This window comes from Lepus europaeus, chromosome 1, assembly GCF_033115175.1.
Source record: "Lepus europaeus isolate LE1 chromosome 1, mLepTim1.pri, whole genome shotgun sequence".
In the NCBI taxonomy this organism is placed as follows: Eukaryota; Metazoa; Chordata; class Mammalia; order Lagomorpha; family Leporidae; genus Lepus; species Lepus europaeus.
In genome coordinates, this window is record NC_084827.1 from 85,701,107 (window position 1) to 85,720,399 (window position 19,293).

General features: G+C 40.9%; 1 protein-coding gene across 3 annotated transcripts in view; it reads right to left on the reverse strand.

Annotated features, from left to right (window-relative positions):
• GTDC1 (glycosyltransferase like domain containing 1) overlaps positions 1 to 18,617 on the reverse strand; it is a 435,900-nt gene extending 417,283 nt beyond the window's left edge. For 2 of the 3 annotated variants that reach the window (XM_062186312.1, XM_062186277.1), the window contains exon 1: positions 18,538 to 18,596. The gene's annotated coding sequence lies outside the window, so the exon portion shown is untranslated. Of the gene's footprint in view, positions 1 to 18,537 lie in introns of all 3 variants that reach the window. The other variant, XM_062186286.1, reaches the window with a different exon arrangement.
• Positions 18,618 to 19,293: the final 676 nt, after the last annotated feature.

Consider the following 19,293-nt stretch of genomic DNA (forward strand, 5'->3'; position numbering starts at 1 on the left):
ATTTTTTGCAACCATGTCCCCAAACTCAATTAAATGGCATTACCAATTCTATAATGAATTTTTTAATAATCATTTTTTAAGAGATGATGCCCAATTTAAACTGGTACTGGTGAATTAACAATAACTGCAACTTATCAAACTATATATATGTACTCTTGTGTATTTTGAAAAATGCTCACTTTAAATAGAAAAAAAGCAATAACTATACAGTGTTCTACTTATTGTCCTTTCTCCCTTTTTTAGAAGGATTTCAAGAGACAACAACAGATTTCCTAATTTGTATGGGATGTCAATGTTATATCCACATGTATTTTATTAAGTATGTATTATATATAAGGTAATATGGTGCTGCTACTTTAAACACACACACACACACACACACACAAGCCTAATCCTTCCTAAAGTCGCTTATATTTTAAAATGGCAAAGTTTTCCAAATAGCAATCATAGTAATCTCAAATCCAATCCACAAGGCAGTTCAATGATGGCACAATAAATTGATACAAGGCATTCTGACAAAATTCCTGAGTGTTAGGATTTAAGTATCTACAGGAATAGCCTTTTCAGACCAGATTTAAAAGAGTTTAAGATATTCAAATGCTACAACACAACTGTCTTTCAGTCACAGGCATTGTTTCAATGATAAAATAGCCCAGAAACCATAAAATGAAATAATTTCCACATAAAGCTATCATATGATTCTGATCTCTAATCTGACTTGTAAATTAGATGTGTGTAACTTCCACTATCCAGCAACTTGCAGATCATTTCCCTTGCAGGATGGCTATGTTAGCTGCACTGCACGCAGACCAAAAAACGTGCAGTAGTGGCAGTGGCACACTGACAAACTGAATTTGAACAGTATATGTTTTAAATAAAAATCTCAAGATAAGTCATGAGGGAACCTTTTTCTGTCTGTGGATGAGCTGTACGAGCTATGTAAAATGTAATCAATGTTTTTATATGGTAAACTTTCAGAGTTTTTGTTGAATGCTTAGATTTTTAATGTTTAAGATTCACCGAGGGGGAAAAAAAATGTGATGCAACTTTGAGAAAAGGTACAAACCTCGTTTTCCAGTACTGCTTTCAAATCTTCTAATAATGCTATAGATAGCTGCATACATCAAAAGGGGAAACTCTTAACTAAATAAAACATAAGTTTCATTCAGAAAATACTTTGATTTTCCAGTTTTCTTATGACCCAGAAGTTCTAAAAAAAAAAAATACATATATTCCCAGTTCCTATCTGGTTGTTAAATCATTTTAAGTCAATTTAGTTAAGAGGTCTGAAGATATTAATTTACTTAGTATTGAATACAAAAGTCTATTCAAACTAATGTTTACCTAGAAAATTTTGGGTATAGTAGCTTTCAGCAAATAAATATTCTATCTGACAGCACAATTTCACAAATTTCAAGCAAAAAATTCCATGTGAAAATCACTGTCCTTAAATTAACCATTTTAGAAAACAGATGTTTTTCTTCATTGTGTTTCCCTAAGAATAAGAGAATCCAGTACTAAAAGATGGTAACACTGAGTTTCATAAAGATCTTTAAGATTCAATTATCAAAGCAATTGTCACATATCATTATGGAATGATAATACATTACACAGTCAACATCAAAATTTACTACAACCATACCAACCATCACTAACAATTTTTTTTTAATTTTTTTATTCAGTCATGAAGTCCTTGGAATCATAGTAGGGCTTGATGCCATATTGGTGTCACACTCTGCCAGTCATCCAGAGAGTATGGCAGCCTTCTTTTTCAACTTCTTTGTCTACTAGTGCATCACTGGACCCAGCAGGCAGCTCACTCAGATAATTTCAGTAATGGACTTTGGCTCTCTGTGCATAATAGATGACAATCCTTATGAAGTATCCAGTTTGTCTTATAGCTGAGAGATTTGAACCTGCTGCAGATGTCACATCTAAATTCTTGAACGGATTTTTATCATCAGTGTCACCTATAAAACAAGACAGTATCACCAATAGCATTGTCCTGGAGAGCATCTATTGCAATATTGCTAAGCTTTCTGCATCATAACTGACATTCATTTATTTGCATAAAACATGGGTCAGCCCATGGACCAAAGAGACATGTTGTCTCTTCTTGTATAACTGTGATATAAGAATGTGTTTATGTTTTTAAAAGGTTAAAAAAGGCTTTTTAAGAAGATTAATATTTTCTGACAAGTTAAAAGTTAAATGAAATTCAAATTTCAGTTTCCATAAATAAGTCTATTGGAACACAGCCACATTCCTTCACTTAAGTATTTTTACTCAGCTACTTTCTCACTACAGTGACACACTTGAGTAGGTGTATCAAAGACCATTTGACTCATAAAGCCTACAATATTTACTATATGGTCCTTAAAAGAAAAGGTTTGCCAACTCTGGCCAAGAGGGCTTTTTGGTATGTAGGTAATGTGATACCTAGCATTCGCTTCATGAAGAATCTGAGTAGAAAGATTATAATAACCCAATTTTCCCCTGCCCAACTTCCATCCTTTCAACTTAGTACTTGTTGGATCAGCCTTGTTACTACAATGCAGGTGGCTAAAATGGCTCGGCTCTCCCTCTGACTCAGCCTTACCAGCCTTTCCTCAACCCAAGGAGTCAATACTGACCCTTGGGCAGAAACCAGACAGACCTCAGTTTCAGGTCAAATTCCAGTTTTCCAATCTTGGCCTCTGCTGTGATCTAGATTTCTGATTCTAGATTTCTACTTTATATCAACCATTCTTCGTAACAGGCTTCCTGTATTAGATACCAATGTATTACATAGCTGTACTTCCTGCCAGACACACCAGGACAACAGGTTATGTCATAGCATGCTTTTAAACAGTACTGCTGATCCAAAGTTCTATTCTTGCCTGTAGCATCCACACTGGAGTGAATATTTGTTTGGGGGTTCTTGGGAATAGCCTGTATATCCAACACTCCACCACTCCTGATTCTGACTGTTCCTGAAGTTCATCACCTTCCTTTTACCTTCAAAATTTTGGCCTAAGATCAGTTCAACCTTCCCAACCAGTCTGTCATTCTGTTGCTTATATTCAGCTGATAAAATAACCAAGCAAGAAAACAAACTCCAAACATGCAGAGAGATATCCCTACCTACAAATATACAACTTCAGATATTTATTTTTAGCCTCTGCCACAAAAGGGAATATATCATCCCCTAGCATATTCTAGAACATCCCTTCACTAGTAGCTGGTCCAAAATTTCTATACCTGCTTTACCTGAAAATTTTACCTAACAACTTATACCCAGATAGAATGCCCAAGATACCTATGACTCTTGAGCATGGACAGCTTAAGAATCTCTCTCTTGCTGCTGTTAAAGCTCTAATAATTCTGCTTCCACTGAAAAGCAAAAGCAGAGATTTCCTGCCACTGCTGTAGTGCAATGAAGACACATATTTGGCTAGATTTCCATGAGTCAAAATATAATTCTCCACAGAAAGATGTTAATGGCTCACAATGAGGTGTAATGCCCATTATATTAACAGCACTACAGAATCCATCTGTAACTCATATCATATTATTGAAAATAACTAATTCACAACATTCAGAAATTGTAGATTGGCTGTACCAGGAAATAACTATGAAACGTCAGGAAAGATTAGCCTCGTATACACACTTCAGAGAAAACGACAGTTTTGTTTCAGAAAAGTGTGTCTCACTGTAATCCTGAAGTAGGTTACCACAGTGAACAACTGTGAAAACTACATGCACATCTCACAAGCAAAAGAGCAGTATCAGACATGAACAGACCAACTGGAATAACCATGAACCATATCTCAATTTGGGACAGCAACCACATAGGTAACATCATCTTAAATAAATATGAAAATTTTTGAAAATATATGTATGTCCCAGGAAGTCCAGCGACATATCCTTCCAATCGGAAAAAGAAATCAGAGGCACGCAGACCTCATTTCAAAGGAGTATTCAAAAGACTAAAACTTTAGAACTTCACTAATTTGTTGAGTCCAGCCACCTTCCCTTAAAGAAATCATTCTCAAGCTTTTTAGTATCAGGATTCCTTTGTGTTCTTAAAAATTATTGAGCAGTCATTAAGAACTTTTGTCTATGTGGAATATAATCATTAATACTTACATTAAATTTTAATATTTATTCAAAAAACTTTAATGTAACATATTTAGTAACACATTTTGTTTAAAATAATTGCTTTCCAAAATTTAAAAAAAATCTTAGAGAAATGATATTGACAAATAAGTTTTGTGAATTTCTTTCATCTCTACCTTAATAGATGACAGTTGGACACTCGTAACAGTTTCTCATACAATCTGTTGTGACTGATTGATTTAAATGGAAAAAAAAATGGCCTTGCACAAATATGTAGCAACAAAACAGAAGTATGTATTAATATTAATATCCTGCCAGGTTAATTGTGCATGTTATTTTTTGATAGTATACCAAAACTTGACAAGCAGAAAACAAAGTGAAATTACAAAACTCAGCAGCATTGTTACACACCAATGGAAAATCATCTAAAAAGAAATCAAGAAAGCGGGCCAGTGCTGCAGCTCACTAGGCTAATTAATCCTCTGCCTGCGGCGCGGGCACCCCGGGTTCTAGTCCTGGTTAGGGCACCGGATTCTGTCCCAGTTGCTCCTCTTCCAGTACAGCCCTCTGCTGTGGCCCTGGAAGGCAGTGGAGGATGGCCCAAGTGCTTGGGTCCCTGCACCTGCATAGGAGACCAGGAGGAAGTACCCAGCTCCTGGCTTCCGATCGGCGCAGTGCCGGTCGTAGCAGCCATTAGGGGAGTGAACCAACGGAAAGAAGACCTTTCTCTCTGTCTCTCTCTCACTGTCTATAACTTTCTCTCTCTCTCTCTCTCTCTCTCTCTCTCACTAACTCTGCCTGGCAAAAAAAAAATAAATTAATTAAAAAAAAAAAAGAAATCAAGAAAGCAATCTCATTTAAAATAGCTACAAACAAACAAAAAAAAATACCTAGGAAAAAATTGAAGCAAAGGTCTCCACAGTGAACACCATAAAACACTGGTGAAAGAAACTGAAGAGGACATAAAGAAATGGAAAGACATGCCGTGTTCATAGATTGGAAGAATCAATAATATTACACAGCAATTTACACAGCATTACAAAGCAATTTACAGAATCTGTGCAATCCCTATCAACATACCAATTTTTTTTTTCAGAGAACTAGACACAATACTACCAAATTTGTGTGGAACCACAAAAATATCAAATATTGTCAAAGCAATCTTGAGCAAAAAGACAAAACAGGAGAGATTACATGACCTGACTTTAAACTATGTCACAAAGCTACAGTAATTAAAACAGCACAGTATTGGCATAAAAATACACACACAGATGAATGGAACAGAATAGTGACCTTAGAGGTAAGCCAACAAAAAAATGCTAGAAATACACACTGGGAAAATGGCCAGTGTTTTCAATAAATGGTACTGGGAAAATTGTATATACACACACAGAAGAATCAAATTAGACCCCATATCTCTTACCATTTTCAAAAGGCAATACAAAATGGATTCAAGATGAAAATCTGAAACTACTAGAAGAAAACACAAGGGAAGCACTTCAAGGCATTGAAATAGGCAAGGATCTTTTTTTTTTTTTAATCAGACTCCAACAGCACAGGAAATACAGGAAAAGTAGACAAATGTGATTTCATCTAAGAGCTTCTGCACAACAAAGGAAATAATCAATAAAATTAAGAGGCAACCTACTAAGTAAAAGAAAATACTTTGCAAGTTAACATTTGACAAGGAGATAATAGCCCAAATTTACAAGGAACTCAAACAACACAACAGCAAATACCCCAAATAATCCAATTTAAAAATGGACAGATCTAAATGACATTTATCAAAAAAGGACATAAAATTCAATGCAATAACAATCAAGATACCAAAGACATTCTTCACAGTTGTTATCAAAACAGCACGGTAGGCCGGCGCTGTGGCTTAACAGGCTAATCCTCCGCCTTGCAGCACCGGCACACCAGGTTTTAGTCCCCGTTGGGGCACCGGATTCTATCCCGGTTGTCCCTCTTCCAGGTCAGCTCTCTGCTATGGCCCGGGAAGGCAGTGGAGGATGGCCCAAGTCCTTGGGCCCTGCACCCGCATGGGAGACCAGGAGAAGCACCTGGCTCCTGGCTTCAGATCAGCAAGATGCGCTGGCCACAGCAGCCACTGGAGGGTGAACCAACGGCAAAAAGAAAGACCTTTCTCTCTGTCTCTCTCTCTCTCACTATCCACTCTGCCTGTCAAAAAAAAAAAAAAAACAGCATGGTACTGGTACAGAAACAGATGGATAGACCAATGGAACAGAATAGAAACACCAGAAATCAACCCAAACATCTACAGCCAACTTATATTTGATCAAGGATCCAAAACCAATCCTTGGAGTAAGGACAGTCTATTCAATAAATGGTGCTGGGAAAACTGGATTTCCACATGCAGAAGCATGAAGCATGAAGGTAGGGACCTTACACCTTACACAAAAATCCACTCAACATGGATTAAAGACTTAAATCTACGACCCAACACCATCAAATTATTAGAGAGCATTGGAGAAACCCTGCAAGATATCGGCACTGGCAAAGACTTCTTGGAAAAGACCCCAGAAGCCTAGGCAGTCAAAGCAAAAATTAACATTTGGGATTGCATCAAATTGAGAAGCTTCTGTAATGCAAAAGAAACAGTCAAGAAAGTGAAGAGGCAACTGACAGAATGGGAAAAAATATTTGCAAACTATGCTACAGATAAAGGATTAATAACCAGAATCTACAATGAGATCAAGAAATTCCACAACAGAACAAACAACCCACTTAAGAGATGGGCCAAGGACCTCAGTAGACATTTTTCAAAAGAGGAAATTCAAATGGCCAACAGACACATGAAAAAATGTTCAAGATCACTAGCCATCAGAGAAATGTAAATCAAAACCACAATGAGGTTTCACCTCAACCCAGTCAGAATGGCTCACATACAAAAATCTACCAACAACAGATGCTGGCGAGGATGTGGGGAAAAAGAGACACTAACCCACTGTTCATGGGAATGCAGACTGGTTAAGCCACTATGGAAGCCAGTCTGGAGATTCCTCAGTAACCTGAATATAACCCTACCATACAACCCAGACATTCTACTCCTTGGAATTTACCCAAAGGATATTAAATTGGCAAACAAAAAAGCTGTCTGCACCTTAATGTTTATTGCAGCTCAATTCACAATAGCTAAGACCTGGAATCAACCCAAATGCCCATCAACAGTAGACTGGATAAAGAAATTATGGGACATATACTCTATAGAAAACTATACAGCAGTCAAAAACAATGAAATCTGGTAATTTGCAACAAAATGGAGGAATCTGGAAAACATCATGCTGAATGAATTAAGCCAGTCCCAAAGGGACAAACATCATATGTTCTCCCTGATCGGTGACAACTAACCAACCACAAAAAAGGAAACCTGTTGAAGTGAAAGGGACACTATGAGAAACAGCCCTTGTCCTATTGATGTACAATTTAATACTTGATCCGTTTTAGTATTTTTTGTTGTTGTTGTTCTAGTTAATACTATTGGTTGAACTCTGTAATCAACACACATTTATTCTTAGGTGTTGAAATTTAACTGAAAAGTGATCCCTGTTAAATATAAGAGTGGGAATAAGAGAGGGAGGATATGTACAATTTGGGACATGCTCAATCGGACTTGCCCCAAACAGAAGAGTTAGAAATGTGCCAGGGGATTCCAATACAATCCCATCAAGACTGCATGTACCAATGCCATCTCACTAGTCCAAGTGATCAATTTCAGTTCACAATTGATCACACTGATAGGTCTAAGGGTCAAAGGGATCACACAAACAAGACTACTGTCTGTGAATACTAACTGATAGAACCAAAAAGGGAGAGAACGATCCATCATGGGAAGTGGGATACAAAGCAGGCTCGTAGAATGGCAGATGTCCTAAACAGCACTCTGGCCTCAGAATCAGCCTTTAAGGCACTTGGATCTGGCTGAAGAGCCCATGAGAGTATTTTAGGCATGGAAAGCCAAAACACTCTGGCAAAAAAAAAAAAAAAAAAAAAAAAACCTAAATGAAAGGTCTCTGCGAGTGAGATCACAGTAGAAACAATGGGCCATCAATGAAGGAGGTACCCTTCTCTGAAGGGAGGAGAGAACTTCCAGTTTGACTATGACCTTGTCTAAATAAGTTCGAAGTCAGCGAACTCAAGAGGCTTCCATAGCCTTGGAAACTCATGACTAGAGCCTAGGGAGATTTCTGACACCTTAAACAAGAGTGCCAAATTGTTAAGTCAACAACAGGAGTCACTGTGTACTTACTCCTTATGTGGGATCTCTGTCTTTAATGTGTTGTCCAATGTGAATTAATGCTATAACTAGTACTCAAACAGTACTTTACACTTAATGTTCTGTGTGGGTGCAAACTAATGAAATCTTTACTTAATATATACTAAATCGATCTTTTGTATATAAAGATAATTGAAAATGAATCTTGATGTGAATGGAATGGGAGAGGGAGCGGGAGATGGGAGGGGTGCGAGTGGGAGGGAAATTATGCGGGGGGGAAGCCATTGTAATCCATAAACTGTAATTTGGAAAATTATATTTACTAAATAAAAGTTAAAAAAAAGAAAAAAATAGATTACAATAAATTCTCAAGTTCTTTTCACCCCCCACCCCACACACACACACACAAAAAAAAAAAGGACATAAGAATGGCCAACAGGTACATGCAAAATGCTCATATCACTATTCTTCTGGGAAATGCAAATCAAAACCACAATGAGATTATCACAAAGACAAAAGATAACAAATCTGGGCAAAGATGTAGAGAAAAAGGTAATGAATGTACGTTACTGTGGAAAACAGTATGTGCTTCCGTAAACACTAAATACAGAACTACAATGTGATTCAACATTACTTGGGTATACATCCAAGGAAAGTGAAATCAGTCTGTCAAAGAGACATCTGTGTTCCATGCCTAAGGCAGCAGTGTCCATCAACTGACAAATAAAGAAAATGTGGAGGGGCCGGTGCCATGGCGCAGTAGGTTAATCCTCCTCCTGTGGCACCGGCATCCCATATGTGTGCCATTTCTAGTCCCAGCTGCCCCTCTTCCAATCCAGCTCTCTGCTATGGCCTGGGAAAGCAGTAGAAGATGGCCCAAGTCCTTGGGCCCCTGCACCATGTGGAAGACCAAGAAGAGGCACCTGGCTGCTGCCTTCGGATCGGCGCAGCTCCAGCCATTGCAGCCATCTGGGAGTGAACCAACAGACAGAAGACCTTTCTGTCTGTCTCTCCCTCTCACTGTCTGTAATTCTACCTCTCAAATAAATAAAATCTTTTAAAAAAATTAAAAATAAAAATAAAAAATGTGGAACATATACAGAACAGAATACTATCCAGTCATTAAAAAGGATGAAATTGGGTCTGGCACTGTGGTGTAGTGGATAAAGCCACCACCTGCAGTGCTGGCATCCTATATGGGCACTGGTTCAAGTACCGGCTGCTCCACTTCCAATCCAGCTCATTGCTATGGCCTGGGAAAGCAATGGAAGATGGCCAAAGTGCTTGGGCCCTTGCACCTGCATGGGAGACCCGGAAGAACTCCTGGGTCCTAGCTTCGGATCAGCTCAGTTCTGGTTGTCGTGGCCATTTGGTGAGTGAACCAGTGTATAGAAGACTTCTCTCTCTTTCTCTCTCTGTAACGCTGCCTTTCAAATAAATAAATAAATCTTTAATAAAAAAAGATGAAATTTTTTTAAAGATTTTATTTATTTGAAAGGTAGAATTACAGACAGTGAGAGGGAGAGACAGACAGAAAGGTCTTTCTTCCGCTGGTCACTCCCCAGATGGCCAGAGTTGTGCCGATCTGAAGCCAGGAGCCAGGTACTTCTTCCTGGTCTCCCATGCGGGTGCAGGGGCCCAAGCACTTGGGCCATCTTCTATTGCTTTCCCAGGCCACAGTAAAGAGCTAGATTGGAAAAGAGCAGTTGGGACTAGAACTGGCGACCACATGGGATGCCGGCGCTACAGGCCAAAGATTAACCTACTGCACCATGATGCCAGCGCAAAAGATGAAATCTTGTCAACAACATAGAGGTAACTGGAGGTCATTATGTTAAGTGAAATAAGCCAAGTACCAAAAGAATCATACTGTATGATCTCCCTTATATGTGGAATTTAAGTTTATCACATAGCAGTAAGAGCATAATGGTGATTAGCAGAAGCTGAGGAGAATGAGAAGGAGTACCGGATAGAGAAAGGTTAACTAATGGGCACTAAATAATAGTTAGAATGGAGTAAGAAGTTCTGATGTTATGCTGCAGTAGGGTGACTATAAATAATCATAATGGGAGTGGATATTTGCCTACACTCACACTTCATAATGGAATGCCTGGGTTCAAGTCTCAGCTCCACTCACAATTCCAGCTTCCAGCTAACACACACTCTAGGAGGCAATAGGTGATAGTGCTAGTAACTGGGTCCCTGCCATCCAACATGGAATACCTAGATTGAGTTCATGGCTCCTTTTGGCCCAACCCTGGCCACTGTGGGCATTTGGGGAGTGAACCAGAAGATGAGCATATGGAAACACCCTACCCTCCCTTCTCCCTCTTCTCTCTCCTCTAATAAATAAAATTTTTAAATTAAACAATGATAATGCACCAAATATTTCTCTAAAAAAATAAAATTAGAAAAAAAATTTTGAATGTTTTCATAAAAAATGTTAAATGTTTGATACATATGTTTTCCCTTATTGGACATAATACAATGTATAGATGTATTCAAACATTAGCTGGCAGCATAAATATGTACAATTTTTATGTGTCAGTTAAAAGCAAATAGATTAAAATGAACAGTCCATCATCTAAATAACTTATTAATGCACACTGTTTAAATATCAAATTTTTGCATCTAAAATTTAAAAAAAAATCTCAACAGTATCAAGGGATATTATCCCCATTTCATAGATGCAGAAACTGAAACTCAAAGTTAACCAACTATCTCTCCCATATAAAATGTATTATATAAAATCATTGGGGATTGACCCTGTAGCCCAAAATCTTCAGTCACACTGCCAGCACATATTTAGGAAGGCCTCAAAGACCTAGGAAATGCTCACAAGGTATGGATACAGAGCTTACAGATATCATATCCACTATATACAAAACAATCAAAATGAGTCATCTTTCTTGTACCTTAAAGACCAAGTGGTGAAAGGGAAGTTAATGCATGCTTAAAAGAGCCTTGTTTTCAGGTGCTTTAAGGAAAGAAACTATATGTAATGTTAAAGTAAGAAGTAAATTCACTTACAAAGGTGTCAGCACACATCTCTGTGGCTGAGACAAACTTGCCTCCATTTAAAAACAAAACAAAACCCTAGAAGGCAATGTCATCATAGCTGCACAGGATCTGCAAATTCATGAAGCTCTGAGACGGCAGAAGCCCAGGAATGCGGCAACATTTAGTCAACTATGGCAGAAATCATTTTCCCAAACTCTAACTAATCAGCAAAATTTCCATTTCATGTAGATCAATAAAGGTCAGAGGTAAATGCTTTAACGTTTGTTTCTATCTTAAGGGCTTACATTGTAAGATGGCTGCTTAATTTAAATCCGAAGAGGAACAGGGAAGGAATCAAGGTTTATGCAGCCTAATTCACCCTTACAACTTGTTGAAATTCAACTTCTACCAACTATAAACATCTTCAGATTGCATACAGGAGTGTAGCTGCAATTTCAAACATACCGTCTTCTCAAGGAGTCCCCCTACACACATCTGACAGGAAGGTGACAAAATGGAAGGCTGTGGTATACCACCTTAAACAGCAGGCAGTACAGGAGAGATATGAGCAATTATACTCATCACAGAATACCACATTCCAGATTCCTTCAGTGGTAAAGGAAAAAACTATAGAGCAACTTTACCTCCTCCCAACAATGAGTTCTTACAAGAAAAACAACATAATCACAATCCAGCAGATATATAGGAGGAAAAAAAATCAAGATTGAGGTCATGTTCTTTGACATGCATCATTTACACTAAGGATTCCCCCACTTATCTAAATTAATTTCATGTATCTCATTTCATTCAGATAATTGAAGTTTTCCTTTTAGAGTTGTAAAGTGTTTACCTCAACCTAATTAGTAAACTGTCCACTTAAAAATACCACTACAAAAATTACTGCCCCTCCCATCTACACATACACATAAACTCCACTATCATTAAAAGTATTTGATTTGGCCTTCATGGGAAATTTAGTTCAAAAGTTCTTTTTCAAAAATTAACACGAAAAATTCTACAAGAAAAGTTATGGTCATTACTTTTTTAATACAGAGTGTTTGTATTACTTGTTAAAGACACAGTAATTTGGGTGTTCAATATATGATTACTGTTCTGAAACCAAATTAAAAGTTTAGACTACTAAAGAGCTTGATAGCTTACCTCAATACAATAACTGGGATTGTATAGAGAACAAAATCAAAGAGGTCTCTCTTTTTTATGAGTAGGCATTTAAGGGCCTTTAATGAGAATTTACTCTTTAGTATATAATCACTAATGAACAAAAATAGGGTCATTAAACTCACTTCTTTATAGTGCCATAAAACTTCTATTTATAAGAGATATAATATATTCATGTTAATCAAACTCAAGAAAAACTGAAATGTGAAATGCCTTATAATTATGTACCTTTTCTTACATAAATGTCCATTCAGATGAAAGATGAAGTCATTTTTATATAATGCTTATCACTGAAAACATACAAATGTCCTAGTACTAATGACAGCAAGGAAGTATCTATATTTCTTGAATGAATTCTAAATTTCAATAGGAACATCAGTTTCCCACACAGAACTTACTCTTGGGATGAATTCATATCTAAGCAATATTTTTTTTTTATCCCTTGCTATGTGCCAGGCACTATATTGAGTGCTGAAGACACTGTCAGGAACAGGACAGATTCAGTCCCAACCCACAGATTACACATAGTCCAAAAAAAAGGCAGAAAATGACCATTCTAGGGAATGTATAACAGACACCAGATCAAATGAAATCTCAAAAGGGCAGGCTAGTCAGGAAAGGGCTCTGACTCATGACTGGATGAATCCAGGGAGTCCATAAGATGAATGAAAGGCTAACTCAAAAACTGTTCAGATTTTAACAAAGATCTCAGCTCTCAGTAATTACTAGGTCAATCTGGTAAGCATGCATTCAGGACACAGTATCATATCACAGTATCTTGACTCAACAAGATCCCAACCTTCTACCTGTGGACAGGAACCAGGCCAGCCCCTTGAAATGACAGGGGATGGCAAGAGGGAGATGGCCAAGATGTGAGGGTGCTTAGTTAGGCTTAAGATAAGGTTACAGTTCCACAAAGGACCTGGAATACAAACAGGAAAAGCACACCAAAAGACATTTCAAATCTGTGGACTACTTGTCATTTACTAAAAAGAGTGTGGAACTGCTTTTATGGTTATTTATAAAAATAAATATTTAAAAATTATCATCTGTTTTAATGTCTTCAGTGTGACCCTACAGAATGCGAGGGAAAGAATTAGATAACTTTTCTAACTAATTCTTACTGTCTGTGTCCTAATTCTATTAAATATTCTAAATGCCTCACACACCTGGTTAAGTGCTGATGCCATGTATTTTTAAAGTGCTGATGACAAAATTGTTATTAAAAATGAAAATATCACAAACTGAATGCCTGTATTTGAGGTCCCTTGTGGTGCCTGAACTTTGCCAAGGGTATGATGAGATATCCTATCTCTTTAAGCAACAGATGCTGAGGGCACCAGAATAATTCTAGAGCCCTTCTCCTGTAGAAAATGCAGGTGTCTTAATGTATTTTCAGTCTGGGTAAAAGGGACTGATAAGGCACTGAATAGGCAGGTAGACAGATTGACATAAGAAACAGCAATGATAGAACCTGAGATGATTTGCTTCGAACAAACTAAACACCCTCTTACTGCACTGGGATAAATGCTTCCAGTAATAGCTTCAGCAGAAAATAAATGATGGCATTCTATGACATTGCCCCTGTGAAGGCTATTAGCTTTACACCTCTTCCAAAACACTCTGGATTGGGCTTTCCATCCACTAGGCCCAAATTTTACCAAAGGCATTCAGAGGATAGAACTGTGTTACTTCACAAAATAAACACCTGAAAAATGTTCATTTAGAAATAAAACACACTATTCTGGTCTACTGAAGAAACCAGGGACAAGGATTTAGACTAGCAGTTGAGACATTAGTTAAGATACCTGCACCCCACATTGGAGCACCAGGGTTTAAAACTCCTCTCCAGCTCCTGATTCCAGCTTCCTGCTAATGGAGACTGGGAGGCAGGAATAATAGCTCAAGTAACTGGGCTCCTCCCACCCAGAGGAGAGGCCTGGATTGAGTTCCTGGCTTCCTCCTGGACCAGCCCCACTTGTTGCAGGCATCTGGGGAGTGATCCACCAGATGGGAGTTCTGTTTCCCTGTCTCTCCAATTAAAATAAATAAATAAATAAACTCATCTGTACTGTATTTTGAATGAATCTTTAAAAGAAATATGCCTAATTCCTACTCCTGGTACTATATTCAAAAGAAGTGAAATTAGCATATGAGATACCTACATGTAGGATCATGTTTATAACAGCCTAGTTCACAATAGCAAAGATACGGAATTGACCTAGATGCTCATCAACTGATAACTGGATAAATAGAAAATACAGTGTATATATATATATATATGTAATGAAATATTACTCAGCCATAAATAAAAAAACAAGGGCCAGGGCTATGGAGTAGTGGGTAAAAAAGTCACTGCCTGCAGTGACAGCATCCCATATGGGTGTCAGTTCAAGTCCCGGCTGCTCCACTTCCAATCCAGCCCCCTGCTAATGCACCTGGGGAAGCAGCAGAAGATGGTCCAAGTCCTTGGACTCTTGCACCCATGTGGGTGACCCGGAAGAAGCTCCTGGCTCTTGGTTTCAGATCAGCCCAGCTCCAGCTGTTGCAGACATTTGGGGAGTGATACAGCAGATGGAAGATATCTCTCCCTCTCGCTCTGCCTCTCAGTAACTATGCCTTTCAAATAAATAAATAAATCTTAAAAAAAAAAAAAAAATGAAATCTTGATATCTGTAACAAAATGTATGGAATTGGAGATTACACAAAGTGAAATCAGCCAAACATCACATTTTCTCTTAGGTATGTTAATGTAACAGAGTATTAAAGTCGTGTAGATATATTACTTGGTACACAGTTACAAATATTGTTTCACTGAGGCCAGCGCCACGGCTCAATAGGCTAACACTCCGCCTTGCGGCACCGGCAAACCGGGTTCTAGTCCCGGTCGGGGCACCGATCCTGTCCCGGTTGCCCCTCTTCCAAGCCAGCTCTCTGCTGTGGCCAGGGAGTGCAGTGGAGGATGGCCCAAGTGCTTGGGCCCTGCACCCCATGGGAGACCAGGAGAGCACCTGGCTCCTGCCAGTGGATCAGCACTGTGCGCCGGCCGCAGCGCGCCTACCGTGGCGGCCATTGGAGGGTGAACCAACGGCAAAGGAAGACCTTTCTCTCTCTCTCTCTCTCACTGTCCACTCTGCCTGTCAAAATATATATATATATATATTGTTTCACTGAATTATTCCACGTACATGACAATATAACCTTCTCTCCCCACATTATGATCACTGTCATGAATCCCACATTTTGGGATAGGAATATCCTTGTTTTCAAGAAACAGCATATATGTGCATGCATATAATATCTACCTATGAAGTGAATGTGGCAAAATGTTAAAAAATTGTTGCACATTAAAACTAATTTTTTATTAGAAAAAAAAATATATTCCTAAGAGAAAAAGATGCAGGGTTTTTCTCTCTTGCCAACATGAAGCTCAACATAACAAACAGGACCTAAAAGTGCTTAAAATATCAATTCAGAATAGCTTGCCAAAGCAGTCTGAACTTCAAAAGTTGTGTTCCTTTTAAAGGTCTATATGCTGAAAAATATGTCCCTGTAAAGTGAAACCACGGCTTTAGAACTTGGCCAGCAGTAACAATTAGAGCACCAGTTAATTCATGTTTGGCAAATTTTGCCCCAGTGGAAACTGCATTTTCTAACTCAACTGAGGTGCTCCATAACTAAATTTAAATAATGTCCACTTCCAGTTTCAATATTTTAAGGACAAAATTATCAATGTTAAGTTTCTTCTCCCAATTTGTCTACAATATTTGGTTCCACATTATCTCTTTCAATGTTGTAACTCATCCTAACAGAGTATCTGGTTCAACACACAAAAGGAAATGAGGTACTTTGATTCAGGGCTTCCAAGCACTCCACTACCTTGATAAATTTCATTAAGTCCAACAATGCCACAAGCATTTACACTATATTAAACATCATGCCATGGGAGATACAAAAAATTCACTCCACCCCAAGCAGACTCAGACTACACGACTCCTGCATTTGAGGCCCACCAAAAAAAGTGATGTTGGTGAGGTGGGAATTCAATCATTACAAGTGCATAGGATCTCCCTTTCTAATATCCAGGTTATATATACCTTAAGTCTAAGAGCTTTAAAATACCAATCACCAGGGACGGATACAGACTATCTTAAGAATATGAATAAAGAAGTGAAAATAACTACTAAATTCAAACAAAACTAGGAAGTAATGTTTGTTTCAACTGACAGAATGTAAATAACTCCTAAATATAATTTGCATCATTATTAATGAATGGAATGGGTCTCAATCACAAACTATATACTTATATAAGCAAAAAAAAAAAACAGTAATTACTTAGTTTCAAGATATCATAATCAAGCTACAGTACAAGATTATCCATTGAGCGTATCTGAATTAACTAGCTAAACTGTTAGTGAATTAAAGCAACTGTTTCTATTCAACTGCTGCTAAATCTCTCCCAAAAACTGTCTTTGGTTCTTAAATTCTTTCTGTAAAACAATGGGGTAGGATTACACTCCTAAGGTCCCTTACATATAAAAAATTCTGTGCTTCCCTAGTTCACCAGATTAAAATGTCCACAGGAGTTCGAAACAGGAGTACAGAGACAGTCTTAGTTTCTCAAATTGTACTGCTACAAAATGCACTGCTTCCTACCTCATGATAGTTCAGATTTTACATACTCATTGCTTTCAAGTTCGTCAAAGAAAAGTTTCATGTTTCAAAACGTACTCCAACCCTGAATAAACTTTTTCATTAAATGCAGCAGGGACCCTAAGGAAAATATGGAAGAAAAGGAAAGTGGGAGAGAGTTTATTCCAAGACAAGCCTAGAATGTACTAATTAAAATTCAATACTGCACTTGGTATGTGGGTTCCTACAGAACCTGTCATGCTTAAAGCATAAGGTTAAGCGGGTTAACAGAAGCCAATAAAATGGCTCCACTGAGCTACAGTGCCCTCCTCAGCAGTTTCTTTACCTGACCACTGTGTTAAGCTTTCAAATCAACTTCAGGAATAGCAGCAAGTAAACCCAGGCGAGCCAGGACACACGCGGGCGGCACACTGAAATCCACCTGGTGCGGAAAATCGCCGTCAACGCGCGTTTTCCACTTCAAACTGCGCTACAGGTGGAGAAAAAGTGTGAAGCCTCCTCTTTGAACACCGCTTCACGCGGCCCCAAGGCCCCGACTTAAAAAGGATCTCAAAGATAATCTGATGCAACACGGTTCCCTCCGAAGCCTCCAAGTTTTGCTACAGCTGACATGAATGTCTCATTGCAACTTAGCTGGGGACACTGCGGGAGTCACAGGGCTTAGAGTCAGAAAACCTCTCCTCCCGGAACAGCTGGCTGCCGAGGAAGGAAAACAGCCGAGGGCTGACACCTCCGGCAGGGATCGAGGGCGGGGGACACAGGGAGACCTCCGCGCTGTGCGGACAGAGGGCAGTGGGCGCTGGGCAGCAACCCCCAGATGAGGGTGACAGCGGGGCCAGGCGACAAGGCCCGCTTCAGGAGGGAGCCCGGCTCGCTTCGCGAGGGGCCGCAGGCCGTCGTGAGCCCAGCGGCCGACGCGGAGACCCCTCCGCCTAGGCAGGCCCCCACAGCGAGCCCGGCGACGCGCCCCCCGCCACCCTCGCAGGCCCAGTGAGGAGGAAGCAGTGCGCCGGGCCGCGCGAAGCCGGCAGCTCCACGGGTAGACGCCGAGGGGAACACATTAGAACGTGGCCAGTTGGCAAGGAGAACACGGAACGCACAGGCCTGGCTGGCGCGCTCCGAGAAGCGGGCGGACGGCGGCGCCCGGAGCGCAGCGCGTGCGCCCGGGAAGCGCGCGGCCCTCAGCTCCGCCCCCCACCCCCAGCTCCCAGCCCCCAACCCCCACTTCTCGCGCCGCCGCCGCCGCCGCCGCTGCCCCACTGGGAACTCCGCGCCGCGCGGCCCCGCGAGGCGGGCGGCGGGGAGGGGAGGGGCTGCGCTCCCCGCCTCCCTGCCGGCCCGCGCGGCTCCCCAGCCCGGAGCCTACTCACCTCCTCCTCCTCCTCCTCCTCCTTGTCTCTCCCTCCTGGCCACCGGCGCGGCCCAGCCGGCGACGCGCTGACGCCGGGCCCCTCCCCCGCGGCCGCCACCGATGCCGCCGCCCCTCCCGGCCCGCGGCCGCCTCGGCCTCCGGGCGCGTCAAGCACACGCCCCGCCCCTCGGCCCGCCTGCGTGCTGAGGCCCCGCCTCCTGCGCGGCCCTGGCTCGGCGGGCGCTGTGGGTCCCTGACGCTGCGCTCGCGCCTTCCCGGGCGGTGTGCGCTGTTGGGTTCCGCGGGCCCGTCCGGTCGTACCTGCCTGCTGCCCGCAGGCCTCGCTTCGGCTCCCCGCCTGCCCGCGCGCTCTTTCCCCTCCTCTCCCGGCGTCCACGTGCGCCGCTGTAGCTTTTCCGTACTCTGCGCATTACACCTCTGGTCCTGTCCTGAGCCCGCGTTGCGCCTTGCCTTTCCTACCGCAAGGTCCGCGCTGCCCGCTAGGTCGGCCCCGCTTTCCTCACGCTGCTTTCCTACCAGCCCCTGCTGGCCTGTCGCTCTTCTCCGCGGCCTGCTGCGACCTCGGAGCTCCGGGGCGTTCCCGGCTCCTTCCTGGTCACCTGTACCTTCTCTGCAGCTCAGACCTCCTCAGCGCCTGCTTGGCCAGCGCGGCCCCATTGCCCTTCCCCTGGACCCCTGTGGGTTCCCCGTTGGCAGGCTCACTCTCCTCTACCTGTACGTGGCACGTTCTGTGGGGTCTGACATGTGTACTTCA